Source organism: Vipera ursinii (genome assembly GCF_947247035.1).
Source record: "Vipera ursinii genome assembly, chromosome: 9".
NCBI lineage: Eukaryota > Metazoa > Chordata > Lepidosauria > Squamata > Viperidae > Vipera > Vipera ursinii.
In genome coordinates, this window is record NC_139523.1 from 7,800,091 (window position 1) to 7,811,945 (window position 11,855).

Here is an 11,855-nt window from a genome sequence, read left to right on the forward strand (position 1 = left end):
ACATGTTTGGTTGTGGAAATACAAGACAGGACCTGGTATTGTTTTACAGATTGAAACTTTATAAAGAGTTCCCGGTTCAACCCCCCTTCCCTCGACCCCATTTGGTCAGCCCCCCATCATTTACTTCGTGTCATCCCTTTCGTGGGAAAAAGGGAACTTCGGATCTTTACGGTTATTGACTTCTTCTTTTACAGATTCAAATGGAGACCCAGGCCAGATGCCTTCTTCCCTAACCCTCCCCTTTGTTCCCCCAGTTCAAAAGGTTTCCCTTGGTCTTTGAAATAACCTAAGGCAGGTTGAATCCACATGCGCTCCTCCTTCCTCAGGAGATGGCAGAATCCAGGGGTGGGGGGGATAATGTTTTAAACATACATTTATGAATGTGATATAAATGGATTCTGACAGTTTGTTTGATGTCTTTGGAGGTTCTCAGTCATCCAGGTCAGGGCTGTCCCAAAGGTGCTTCTTTTTAAAGGCGATTGGGCTTTCTGATTTTTCTTTAAGATGTTTTGCTTCTCATCCAAGAACTTCTTCATTTCTAACCAAGTGGTGGGGATGGCAGGGATTTATACTTTCTGCTATCATCCAGTTGTTGACATTCTGAGGCCTAGTTTGGAAAACAGTTCTTATACTTTGTAAGCTGACTTATGTGGTGCTTCAGACTTGACAGGGAAAAATGGCTTGAGAGGACATGGAGGATGATACTAATAATACCTCTACGTGTGGGAGCTGCAATCTTTGAAAAAGATACATTCAGAGGTGCAGATGGCAGCCACAAGGATGCAGTCCAAGCTAAACCTGTATTTTATGATTGCAAGCCAGATCAAAAAAAGGGTGGAACTATGGTGTAACACGTCTCAAAATACTATTAAAGTGGACATTTCTGGAATACTACAAATGTGGACTGAAGAACTGGAATCTATCTACATGATACAACCAATAATCGAGGAATGAGTCAAATAGCCCAGATCACATAAAGGGAAAGCAGCATTAGATTAAAAAAAATCAAGGAAGAAAAAACCCTCATCAAGAAACCATCAAGGTTCCACACACCCCAACAAGACTGGAAGCCAGCAAACTTTACTCCTCCATGCACTGATAATGTTACCTAGCCAGGTAAAACACGCTCAAAGAACACCAAGAACCCAATATTTCAACCTTGATCCGCATATATTCTCCACTTTGAATCTATTTAGGTTTTGGACATCAACCAAGACTGCTAGGTTAGCTGGATATTGAATAAATAGTGATTTGATGTGTTAGGACAGAGATGCCGAGCTGCCGGCCTGCGGGCCTGATGCATCATAGCGAAACCACACCCACCCCATTGCCGGCAATGGCAAAAAAAAATTGTGATATGTTGCAACACATCACGTGATGTTGCGAGTTTGACACCCTTGTGTTAGGAGAATCAGACCTTCCTTATCCGACTATATTGAGTGAAGCCCTAAGCTTTGCACCATTACGTAGGTTAACTGGATAGAGTATATAAAAAATACAGCTAGTGGCATTTGGGGCTTAGGGTTTAATATGTTGCATTAGTCCAGACAGCAGAGTTATGTTTTCCTTTGAGACTGATGGAAATATGGAGACATTTGGAAATATAAGAATGTGCCACAGAATGACAAACTGGGAAGTTGCCTCATCGCTTCCTTATAAGTTTTGTTGATCTACCACTCTATCTTACTTGGGTGTTTGTCTGCTTTTCCCCTGGTTTGATAACACTTTCTCCATTGCTAAGACAAATCCATGGGACCTATTTGGAACCTGCAAAGCTCTTTCCTGCCATTCAGTTCTCATCTAGATTTTTGCATCCCAAATTTAGAAGTCCTACCAGACCCATTCTTGCAAATAAATTTAGTACTGGAGATTGTCCCCTTGTTTTTCAGAGTGCTGGCTTCCCATTGTTACTCTTAATTAAACTAATGCATTTAATTAAAATAATGTACTTTAACATTCCTTGGTGTGTAGGGGACCTGTTAGGAGCTGCCCCAAGTAATCCTACTGTTGTCTTTCTCATGCAGGCAATAGTACTGGGCCCCAATTATCTTTGTATAAAGCTCCATCTTGGGCTTTATATTGCATTTAGTTTTCATTTGCCTAAATCTCTTGACTCACACCTTGATAATGAAACAGAGATTTTGCACAGTTTTTTAAAAGTATATTTATTTAATCCAAGGGTGTTCAACCTTGGCAACTTTAAGGCATGTGGATTTCAACTCCCAACATGGCTGGCTGTGGAATTCTAGCAGTTGAAGTCCACAAGTCTTCAAATTGCCAAGGTTGAACACCCTTGGATTTAATCACTATGATACCTATTATTAAATGTAAAACAAAACTGCTAATGCAACAGGGGACAAATATCAGGAAGGGAATTGGGAATTGCTGCGATGGTGGTGGTGGTGGTAGAGTGTGAGATTTGTGACTCAGTTTCCCTTTATGAAAAAGCTTCTCGAGGGGGTCAGCCAGAGTGTCTTGCACAACCATCTGCTGAGTGAGCTTCCTGTCTTGGCATCCTCTCATTAAAACAAGGGCATCAGGCTAAGTCCCTGCAATCACTGTTGTCTTTTGCCAATAATTTGTTCAACTAATAGCCTAAACATTTTGAATGTCTCTTCAGCGTGCAGCACAGTAATTGAATTTCTAATTTATTCCATCCAGATATAATTAAAATAAGTATTATCTCAATTATTTATAGCTGGCAAAGTGGCCGTACGCTCAGAGAAAGGAAGATGAAGATATAGATTTTTTTTCCCCCTTCGCACCCACAGAGAAGCTTTGCGGGGTTTTCATGAAACTTGCAAAGGCAGGGGAAGAGAAGAAAGAAGACAGGGTACTTTGCGTTGCATGGATTAGAAGATGGATGGGATTTTTAGTACAATAGGTTTGGAAAGTGACCAATAGATAAAGACTTTTCTTAAACATCTGCAATGCTTAAGGCACTAACTTGCTTCTTAACTCCCCCAAATCACCAATTTGGCTCAGTGGGTTAGGACGCTGAGCTTGTCGATCTGAAGGTCGGCAGTTTGGCGGGTCGAATCCTGAGTGCCACGTAGCAGAGTGAGCGCCTGTTACTCGTCTCAGCTTCTGCCAACCTAGCAGTTCGAAAGCACGTAAAAATGCAAGTAGAAAAATAGGGACCGCTACGGTGGGAAGGTAACGGCGTTCCGTGCAACTTTGGCGTCTAGTCATGCCGGCCACATGACCACGGAGACGTCCTTTGATAAGCGCTGGCTCTTCGGCTTTGAAACGGAGATGAGCACTGGCCCCTAGAGTCGGAAACGACTAGTACGCATGTGCAGGGGAACCTTTACCTTTACCTTGCTTTGCATGGATTAGAAGATGGATGGGATTTTTAGTACAATAGGTTTGGAAAGTGACCAATAGAGAAAGGCTTTTCTTAAACATCTGCACTGCTTAAGGCACTAACTTGCTTCTTAACTCCCCCAAATCACCAATTTCTGTACAGGTAGTCCTTGACTTACAACAGTTTATTTACTGACTGTTCAAAGTTGCAAAGGCATTGGAAAAAGTGACTTTTTCACACTTGCAACTGTTGCAGCATCCTCTTGGTCATATGATCAAAATTTGGATGATTGGCAACTGGCTCATATTTATGGCAATTGCAGTGTCCTGAGGTCATGTGATCAGCTTTTGTGACTTTCTGATAAGCAAAGTCAATGGGGAAGCCAGACTCACTTAATAGCAGTATTATTAACTGAACAACTGCAGTGATTCACTTAACAACTGTGGAAAGAAAGGTCATAAAAAGGGGCAAAACTCACTTAACAAATGTTTCAGCTAGCAACATAAATTTTGAGCTCATTTGTGCTCCATAAGTCAAGGACAGAGCCTGGGTGGAGCAGTGGGCTAATGCCTCCTTAAGTAACACCAGCTGCCTGCAATTAGTGCAGGTTCGAGTCCCACCAGGCTCAAGGTTGACTCAGCCTTCCATCCTTCCCAGGTAGGTAAAATGAGGGCCCAGATTGTTGGGGGCAATAAGCTGACTTTGTAATAATGCCTGGGGGGGGGCAAAAGCCCTAATAAGTAGGCATATACATAGAATGAAGGCTATTGCTAAGCACATTGATTTGTGCTTTAGATTGTAAGCCGCCCTGAGTCTTCGGAGAAGGGCGGGATATAAATGGGATTTAAAAAAAAAAGGACTACCTGTAAACTGTAGCCAGCAGTGTTAGTCCTACCCCCCCTCCAAGAATATTTGGGGGTTTGCAGAAAGGGAGTGTAGGAGAATTTTACCAGGAATACATTTCAACCATTGACCAAGACTTCATTACAATCAAGGACACATTGTTTTCTTGGTATCTCTGAAGACAAACACATGGGAAAGTCCTTGAGCTGGGTCAAAATAATTATGTCTAGGGAATGATCAGGTAAGAGAGGACATAGCCTCTACATAACAGGTAGAGGGGAAAAAAAACTCAGAAAGGAATCTTCCTAATTTCTCAAGCTGTAAAAGAGAGAGTGGGAGATCTGTCCTGTGGGATTTGCAAGATTCTGTTCATGTAGCCTTACAACGAAACAGAATTAGCAACAGCTGGTCATATTTCCCCATCTGGTCTGCCTGGGAAGGCTGGTATCATTTGGTTTGAAATCACATTTTGCAATTTGCTGTTTGGTTTGGATGAAAGAGTGAGTGTGGCTGAGAAATACAAAGGCTCTTGGAGTTAGAAGGACGCAACCTGAAATTTAGGTGGTGTGGATATTTGTGGTACAGCAAAGTCAGGTTTAATATGGATTTCAAGAATCATCGTGCTAGATTTGCCATACTGAGAGCATGGAATAGATAAAAACCAAAACTGGTTGTGTATCCTGTGTGGTCTGTCTGGTAAGGCTGACATCAATCGTGCAATTCTGAAAATGCATTTCTCTTGCTGTCCCTTTACAGCCTGAGAGTTTAGGGTGGGTCTCCTCTGAGCCTCTCGCTCTACCTATTCTGTAGCTACTGGCTATGCCCTTTCTTATCTTATTTTTTATTTTATTTTTATTTTATTAAATTTATATACCGCCCTTTCCCGAAGGACTCAGGGCGGTTTACAGGGTATTTAAAACAACCAGTACAAAAGTTAAAAACAAATTTAAAAAAAAGATTAAATCATCCCTAAAATTAAAAACCCCAGTTAAAAATTCTCAGCCTGGGCCGGAGAGCTCGAAGAGCCAGGTCTTCAGGTCCCGGCAAAATGTGCGAAGGTCGGGGGCAGTCCTGAGCTCCACGGGCAGCTGGTTCCAGAGGGCAGGCGCACCCACTGAGAAGGCCCTCCCCCTGGGTGTCGTCCGCCGGCAATGTCTTACCGGCGGCACCCTGAGAAGACCCTCCCTGTGGGAGCACACTGGACGAAGGGAACTTGATGCCGGCAGCAGGTGTTCCCTCAGATATCCCGGACCCAAGCCATTTAGGGCTTTATAGGTCATCACCAGCACCTTGAATCTCACCCGGAGGGCAACCGGAAGCCAATGCAGCTCGCGGAGTAGAGGTGTTACATGGGAGTATCGGGAAACCCCCATCACAACTCGCGCGGCTTAACTGTCCTTTAGGCAGCATCTCTCCTTTTTGTTTCCTCCCCCAAAGTCATTCCAACATAGTTAACAGGGCTAAAAAGGGGAGGGTTTATAGCCCCTCTTTATTGTCTTATGTACATTAAAATATGAACATGTGATTGAGTACAGTAGCAAATTATTTCATTGGGACTAAAGAGCAGCAAATTGATTGGCTATAATACACCATGTATCTAGTGAGGTAATAGGGGGTTATTATGAGGTCATAGGGCAGAGAGATCCAGTTTGGTGTAGTCTAGAAAGAAAGAGCTCTGAGCTCTAGTCCTGGTTAAGGCAGGAAGCTAGCTGAATGGACCAGATGCACCTTCTCAAATCTAGGAAGAAGGTAAGGCAAACCATTTTCGAACATGCTGCCAAGAAAACTATAGGAACTTATCCAGGGAGTTATAAGGAATCAAAGTCTGACTTGAAGTTACAAAATATAAATGAAAAAAATGGATTAAGGACATCTTAGCCTGACCTCCAAAAGTCTCTTTCAGATGTTAAAGACTGCAAGTGGCTCACAAGTTGAGGGTTGGCCTCTGAATAGTAGATAGCAACTAACCAAAGATTGAATGAGATGTACCTGAATTAGTGGGTGAGGGGTTCTTCCCATGTACATTTTCCATCTTGTAAAGTATTATCTGATTTCACTGACAGCCAAATGGTCTTTGGAAGATCATAGCTAAAATGTAGTCCTGGTGATTTGACCACCTTCATTCCCAAAATTACTATAAAGAGTTATAGATTGGATAGATATATGAACTGGCCTGGATCCCATTCAGTTGGTCATATCAGGCTGTTTGGCAGCTACCTGAAACTGAAATGGATTTTTTTCCAAGGGCAATTAGCACAAACTTCTCTTTAACAGGATTTATTGAGAAGAAAGGATGTGGTTGCAAGAATTGCAGCAATTGAACTATTTCCCCTTTAGAACTAATTTATCCTGTGTACAGCAGGGCAAAGACTTCTTAATTGTCTTTTAACAACCTTTCAGTGATCTGGTACAAATGCAGATCTTTTTACTCTCAATAGAGAAGTTCGCAGTTGGTTGTTCACCTAAGAGTTTCCTGAATCTTATCATCAGTTTGGAAAACTATGGATCAATTTGATTCAGATTATCAGTTCAGTTTGAATTGTTGGTTCATTTCAGATTGTCAGTTCATTTGCTTTGAATATTCAGGAAGGAGAAGACTGAATTCCCAAACCAGACTGATTCAATTCAGATTGGTTTTTTAGTATAAAAATGCATCTAGTATCTCACTGGAGTTGTCAAACAATCCAAAATGAACTCGGTGAGTCCAATCCATTTGAATCAAATGGGCAATGCAATGCAAAAAGCTGGCTCAAAGATTTTGTTGAATACCTTTTAACTTAATCTCTAATGTAGACTTTGTATATTTCCAATGGACTATCCAGGTTGAAACTGAAGTGTGGGCAATAGTCTGAAATGAGTGTTTGTGCAAGTGTATATATGTATATGTGTATGTATGTATGTCTCTGTTACTTTGACCATGTCACGTCACTGGAGAAAGCAATTATGTTTGGAAGAGTTAGTGGTAAAAGGAAACCAGGCCAGGCTTCCAAAAAACATGGTGGCTGGACACCATCAAAGCTGACACCAGCCACAGTATGGAATAGCAGCAAAAAGCAGTGCTGTCATGGTTCCGACAGATGAAACTCTTCAAAGGAACTTTGAGGCATTGTTTACCTTAAAGAATCTTTTATTCAAGAAGCATAATATTGGCACTTACATAGTTGAAGCCAAAAACTGATTTCCCCTCCGCTGGGCACATAGTATCAAAGCACAATTCTCTCCTCCAATTAACAGTCATAAATCAGATTTGCCAATTAGTTTGAAGCATGGCCTTCCTCTACAGCTCTCCAGCCCACCAATTATTTATCAGCTCTAAGCTCAGTAACCTTGATTCTCACACTAAGTTTAGTGTTGTTATGTCTAACTGAACTCTCATGCGCATCCCCCCTCCCAGCATCATCTAACTCTAAAAGTGAAAGGGGAAAATGGCTACATTTCCATCTGTTGTCAATACAAAAACATCTGATGTTAGTAGCATTGACAAGTGCAAGATTGGACGATGTGGAGAGACCTGGCCCATAGAATTGCCAAGAGGTGGACATGACTGACTGAATAATATATGTGCATGTGCACGTCTCTCTCTCTCTCTCTCTCTCTCTCTCTCTCTCTCTCTCTCTCTCTGTCTCTCTGTCTCTGTCTCTGTCTCTCTCTCTCTGTCTCTCTGTCTCTCTGTCTCTCTGTCTCTCTGTCTCTCTGTCTCTCTCTGTCTCTCTCTGTCTCTCTCTGTCTCTCTCTGTCTCTGTCTCTCTGTCTCTCTGTCTCTCTCTCTCTCTCTCTCTCTCTCTCTCTCTCTGTGTGTGTGTGTGTGTGTGTGTGTGTGTATACATACACAAATATATTCCAATTTTAGAATATCTAATTATATACTGTAGAGCCAAAGGTTGGCTTTGGGATGATAGATCAGAAACCATACTTTAAAAACTGGGTAGAACCAAAAATGAGCAGGGCATGTCAAATAATTTATGATTTCATTCCCATATGACTAATTCATATTTTTATCAAATGTCTTCTTGATAAACTTTAGAACTTGGTGATAACATTTGGAATAGCTTGGGAAGACATGTCTAACTTCATTTGGGGGAAAATGGGGGGAAGCATAGCCTTGAGACCTCAAGTCTGTTCTAGAGAGATTGTAGACCTAGGAAAGGGGATCCAGGGTTCAGAGTTAACCAGAATGAGAAGGACAATTGGGGGACAGAACTAGAGTTCAACTAACGTAAAAATCAAAACAAGAAACAATCAACCCAAGCAGATTTTGCTACTCCAGAAAAGTTCTTCTCAAAGAGGAAACCCTCTATATTCTTTCCTACTGGGAGGAACCATTCTGGAAGTTTCTTTACTGAGAATTTTGCTACTCACACTGTGAACTATTTTAGCGAATCAGCATTTTCCAGATTTTGAATATCAAATGCTGCATTTTCGGTGGTGACTCAGTGGTTTTGACTCCGATTACCATATTCCAGAGCCAGAACATTCAGCCTGGCTCTGACCTTGATTAATATTGGCAAATAAGTTCAGACCTTAATAACTCAGCCTTGGCTTTGTGGTATACTTCTCAGCATCCCCACCTGCATCCCACTGCATTTCTGAGCCAGAGTTCATAGAATTTAGCTGGCACTGCTGTCTTCTTCAGTTTTAATCATTCTGAGACACTTACACTCCATAATGTGTGAAATTGTATGTGCATTATCTAGCCATGGGTAAAGCTATAGAGCTGATAATGGTATTTCAGTAAATAAATGAGCTTTTAAATATTTGACCCGGGAAGCACCTTATATTTTGTGCTTAAATATGAAAGTCAAATGGAACACACACAAAGGAGGGAGAAGAAAATTCAGAAAAATAACTTGCTAAATTCGAGTCCAGACTAGTATAAAGAAAATCCATACTTCTCAGAGGTTAGATAAGATTGGTTCAATAGCCAGTTGCCCGTGGTTGCAAATGTAAGAGAGAACATTAGCACTCTTCTTGTATGTATGTATGTTTTTATGACAGACTGGGATTAAGTAGAAGTCCTCTCAAACGCTGTAAGGACATGCAGGGGGAAGAGGAGGGGAGAGGAGGGGGGAGAAGAGAGGGGAGGAAAGAGGGGAGAAGAGGGGGAAGAGGAGAGAGGAGAGAGAGAGGAGAGCTCAAATTTTCCTTCATTGCTCAGTGAAAGATTGACAATTCCAGAGGGAAGGAAGGAGTAAATGTTATTAGTTGCATGAGGAGCAGCAACAGTCCGATTTAAATCATCTAACTCACATTACACGATGGAGTCATTCTGAATGAATGCTTCAAAATGATTTTGAAAATTGAGTCCATTTTATTTGATTTCCCAGCCTGATTTTGAAAAGAGAAAAGTTCTGCATTCTGAGTCAGCAGGTTGATTGAAACACACCCAATTTTATCTGACATTTGAATTTAACTGTCTGAGGCAATTTGATTCAAATGTCCAACAAATCAGTCATGAAATTAAATCTCTGAATCCTGTCCTAGGAGTTAGCTGGCTGAATTTTAATTATTTTATTTTTCTTTAAATATTTATGAATCTTGCATCCCTGCCACAATCCAGTGACTCTTGGCAGCATCCAAGGCATATAGTACAATAGCAATTAAAGCATCTCCTGGAAAACACTGTCACGTATGATAAGGAAAGTGAAAAGTAATAAAAATAATAATGATACTACACAGTAAATCAAGAATATACCTTCTGAATTAATTTAATTTTCAGCAACAACTTGAATGCCAGCAAGGAGGTGGCACAACCAATCTCTAAGAGGTGGTTAATTATATCTAAATGCTGTTTCACTTAACTTTCATAATACAGTGGAACCTCAGTACTCCATTGCTTTGAAACTTGTTGAATTTGGTACTTGATGCATTTTGATGAGAAATTTTTGTCCCAGCACTCGTCATCTGTTTGGTACCCAATGCACAAGCTAGAACTTGGTGTTGGTTACCCTGTGACTTGCTATTCCTTATGGGGAAAAAATTGTTTGGTACCTGTTAGTTTTGGTACTCATTTCATCACCCAGAACCAATTAATGATGAGTACCGATGTACCACTGTACATTAAATTGTGATGTATGTCCCCCAACATCTTTGCTAAGGTTAAAACATACCTTTTGGTCTGTTAAGAAGGAAAAGGAAAAATATTTATTCTGAGGCTTCACAAGATTCTTTTACCTGTTGTTTTCTTAAGTTGCTTCCTAACTGTATTTTAATAGGACTTAGTGATAGTTAGCTTTATTATTTTTTTCCTTCTGAAGTGAGAAATGGTGAAAGAAGAAAAAAAATCCTCTTGCGTTTTCTCTATGATTTTTCAGACTTACTATCAAGAACTGTATGTGCAGTCCTGGAGAAATTCCAGTCTTCGTTTGAACAGATCAGCTGAATATTAACAGGGAAAAAAAATCCTTTTAATGAGTTTTCCACAGAAGGATTAGCCTTCCCAAGGAACCAGAGAAATGGGGGAAGATATTGCAGTTATTATTGACAGCTTTTTATAACACATGAAATAGCAGCGAGGGAAGCTTACTGTAAGTGCATTTCATAAGATGAAATTATTTATGAAAGTATTCCTTTCCTCTACCAGTGCTTTGCTTTTAAAGGAAGCTCTGCATTCAGACCATCTATTCATACAATCAATTAACCTCATCAGTTGCAAGCCAGCAACTGCAATTATAGAACTTGCTAAGCATAATCAGTAGTAAACATGACTAGTTTTTATGTGCAGAATACAGATCACTTGGTTAATTTATGGTTCAGGATATAGTGCAAACCCACTTTAGACTGACTCAGTAAGCAGGCCAAATACGTTGTGTGAATGAAGCCACTAGCCATGGGATAACCCTAAAATCATTGTGCAGAACACGGGCTCATCTGAACAGATTTTCCTCTGCCCACATTTATGCCAGATGGACATACAACACAAACCAGTTGCCCTCCAGCTCCCCTTCTGCTTCCCTCTGGGCAATTCAAAACTTTAATTCAAAAACATATGGATGTTTATGATTGTTTTTTGTTTTTATACCTTGTACTTAGCTCTGGGAAGTCGGGGGGGGGAGGGGGGGAGGGGGGGAGGGGTAGGGAGGGATGGGAGGGGGAGGGGGGATTGTTAAAGATAAAATGTATGTTAAGACTTTTCAATAAAAAAAAAACTTTAATTCAAAAACCTCTTGTCCCAGAATAGTTCAGAATAACACTCACTATTCCTACCAATCAGAATAAAGCTGGAAGGGACCTTGGAGGTCTTCTAGTCAAACCCGCTGCTTAAGCAGGAGATCCTATGCCATTTCAAACAGGTGGCTGTCCAGTCTTTTCTTAAAAGCCTCCAGGGATGAAGCACCTACAACTTCTGAAGGCAAATCGTTCCACTGTCCTCGCTATTAGGAAGTTTCTCCTTAATTCTAGGTTGCTTTACTCCTTGATCAATTTCCATTCCGTTGTTTCTTGTCTTGCCTTCTGGTGCTTTGGAAAATAAGTTGACTCCCCTCTTCTTTGTGGTAGCCCCTCAAATACTGGAATACTGCTATCATGTCCCCCCCTAGTCCTTCTTTTTTCCAGACTAGGCAAACCCAAATCCTGCAACCGTGCTTCATATGTTTTAGTCTCCAGGCCTTTGATCACCTTAGTTACTCTTCTCTGCACTTTTTTTCCCAAAGTCTCAACATCTTTTTTGTAATGTGGTGACCAAAACTGGATGCAGCATTCCAGGAAC